Raw genomic sequence first — 3,677 nt, 5'->3', positions numbered from 1 at the left:
AAGATAGTACCAAGAAAGAAAATTATGTAAATATCTTTGATGAATATAGACACAAAAATTCTCAACAAAATTTTAGCCAATGATACACAATAACATGTACAAAAGTTCATATACCAAGTGGGATTCATCTCAAGTTCACAGGGATGGTTTGATATCAATCAATGCCATATAACACATTAGCAAAAGAAAAAGTAAAAAACTGGAATTTCTGTAGTGGCTCAGAAGTAATGAACCAGACTAGTATCCATGAGGATGCAGGTTTGATCCCTGGCCTCACTCAGTAGGTTAAGAATCCAGCCTTGCCATAAACCATGGTGTAGGTCACAGACTGGCACTACAGTTCCTATTCAATCCCTAATCTGGGAACTTCCATATGCTGTGGGTGCAGCCCTAAAACAAACAAACAAAAACGGAATGTAAAAATCTCAACAGATGCACAAAAAGCATCTGACAAAACCAACATCCATCATGATAAAAACTCTTATTAAAGTGGGTATGTAGGGAACATACCTTAACATAATCAAAACCATTCATGACAAACCCACTGCCAGTATAATACTCAATGGAGAAAAACTGAAAGCCTTCCCACTAAAATATGGAATAAGACAAGGATGTTCACTCTCACCACTTTTTTTTTTTTTTGGTCTTTTTGTCTTTTGTTGCTATTTCTTGGGCGGCTCCCGAGGCATATGGAGGTTCCCCGGCTAGGAGTTGAATCGGAGCTGTAGCCACCGGCCTACACCAGAGCCACAGCAACGCGGGATCCAAGCCGCGTCTGCAACCTACACCACAGGTCACGGCAACGCCGGATCGTTAACCCACTGAGCAAGGGCAGGGACCGAACCCACAACCTCATGGTTCCTAGTCGGATTCGTTAACCACTGCGCCACGACGGGAACTCCCACTCTCACCACTTTTATCCAGCATAGTATTGAAAGTCCTAGCCACAGCAATCAGACAAACAAAAGAAATAAAAAGTATCCAAATTGGAAGAGAAAAGGTAAAATTGTCACTCTATGCATATGACATGATACTATATACAGAAATCCCTAAGGACTCCATGTAAAAACTACTCGAACTGATCAATGAATTCAGCAAAGAAGAAGGATACAAGATTAACATTCAGAAATCAGTGGCATTTCTGTATGCTAATAATGAAATATCAGGAAAATAATATAAAAATATAATATGTTTAAAATTACACTCTGTAAAATTAAATACCTAGGAATAAACCTGACCAAGGAAGTGAAAGACTTATGTGCTGAGGACTATAAAACATTAATCAAGGAAATTAAAGAGGATTCAAAGAAATGGGAAAATATTCTATGCTTCTGGATTAGAAGAAATTATAACATTAAAATGGCCATACTACTCAAAGCAATCTACAGAATTAACACAATCCCTATCAAATTACCCATGACATTTTTCACAGAACTAGAACAAATAATCCAAAAATTCATATGGAAAAATAAAAGACCCAGAATTGCCAAAGCAATCCTGAGGGGGAAAAAAAATGAAGCAGGAGGTACATCTCTCCAAGACTTCAGAAAATATTACAAAGCTACAGTAATCAGGACACTGGTACAAAAACAGATATACAGACCAATGGCACAGAGCGGAGAACACAGAAATAAACTGAGACACTTTGGTCAATTAATCTTCAACAAAGAAGGGAGGAATTTCTTCAGCAAATGGTGTTTGGAAAACTGTAGAGCTGCATGTAAATCAATACAACTGGAACACACCTCAGACCATGCACAAAAATAAACTCAAAATAGCTTAAAGATTTAAACAAAAGACAAGATACCATAAAATTGCTAGAAGAGAACAGAGGCAAAACATTCTCTGACATTAAATGTACAAATGTTTTCATAGGTCTCCCAAGGCAATAGAAATAAAAATCAAAATAAGCAAATGGACCTAATCAAATTTACAATCTCTTGCACAACAAAGGAGAACTTAAAAAAAAAAAAAGACAATCTACAGAATGGGAGAAAATAGTTGCAAATGATGCAACAGAAAAGGGCTTAATCTCTCCAAATATACAAACAACTCATATGACTCAACAGCAAAAAATAAATAAATAAAATAAAAATAAAAAATGGGCAGAAAACCTAAATAGACATTTCTCCAAAGCAGACATACAGATGGCCAAGAGGCACATGAAAAAATGATCATCACAAATTATTAGAGAAAGGTGAATCAAAACTACAATGAGGTACCACCTGACACCAGTTACAATGGCTATCATTAATAAGTCTATAAATAACAAATGCTGGAGAGGGTGTGGAGAAACGGGAATCTTCCACACTGTTGGTGGGAATGTAAATTGGTATAACCGCTATCTAAAACAGTAGGGAGGTACTTCAGAAAACTAAATATAGAACTACCATAGGATTCATCAGTCCCACTCCTAGGCATATGGCCTCACAAAACTTTCATTCAAAACGATACATGCACTCCTAAATTCACTGCAACACTATTCACTATAGCCACGACATGGAAACAACCTAAATGTCCACTGACAGATGAATGGATTAAGAAGATGTGGTGCCTATACACAAAGGAATACTAGTCAGCCATAAAAAAGAACAAAATAATGCCATTTGCAGCAACATTGGAACTAGAGATTCTCATACTAAGTAAGTCAGAAAGAGAAAGACAAATGCCATATGATACCACATACCTGGGATCTAATATACTGCACAAATGAACCTATCTATAGAACACAAACAAAAACCAATTCATGGCATAGAAAACAGACTTGTGTTTGCCAAGAGGGAGGGGAAAAAGGAGTGGGATGGACTGGGAGTTGTGGTTAGTAGATGCATTTGCATTTGAAGTGAATAACCAACGAGATCCTGCTGTACAGCATGGCAGGAATATGATGGAAGATATTATGAGAAAGAAAATATATATATGTGTGTGTGTATAACTGGGTCACTTTGCTGTACAGTAGAAATTGACAGAACATTGTAAAGCAACTATGGTGAAAAATTTAAAAATAAAAGAATGAAAAAAAAAAAAAAACCCTCCATGAACTGTCACTGGTATCCGGCTCTACAGTTTATGACCATTTTTTCCAACTGGGACCACATGAAGGAGGATTGAGCAGGATTCTATCATTTCTAGTTTTTGCTATAAAATTTTCTACCATGGCTCAGTTAACTTTAGGCTTGAAATGCTTGTCTTTCAAAAGCTGGCAATCAATTTTTAAGAAAAGATTACAACCACCATATTTTAACTCCAATGTGGACCTTAGGAATAAATCCCTGAGAGGATGTAAGGTAAGGGGGCAGCTTAAAGACAGAAAATATTTACATTAATTCCCCAAATCTGCTTTTCAAGATTTGGTTAGTTGTGGTCACACTCTCCTTCGTCCTGGATCAAGGTCAAAGTCTTGTTTTCTTAGGTGAACAAGTGAAACTGTTTCTCCATAGAAACCTGCCTATAAGTCAGGACACCACCTACCCTGCTTAATGAGGGCTAATCTGAAGCAGAAGCAGGAGAAGCCTACACAGTGCTACCAAGCATGACATTCTTTCTGGCCAACCTCTGAGGCTGCAACGGGTCTAACTTCTAACTCTTACTGACCATTTGGCAAGACTTTGACCCAGACCATCTCAACAGGCCAGAAGCAAATCCCCACCTAAGGAAGGAAGCAGGAAGGAGGCAGA

This window comes from Sus scrofa, chromosome 6 (assembly GCF_000003025.6).
Source record: "Sus scrofa isolate TJ Tabasco breed Duroc chromosome 6, Sscrofa11.1, whole genome shotgun sequence".
NCBI lineage: Eukaryota > Metazoa > Chordata > Mammalia > Artiodactyla > Suidae > Sus > Sus scrofa.
The sequence above is the reverse complement of the archived record's forward strand: the minus strand, read 5'-3'. Positions refer to the sequence as shown.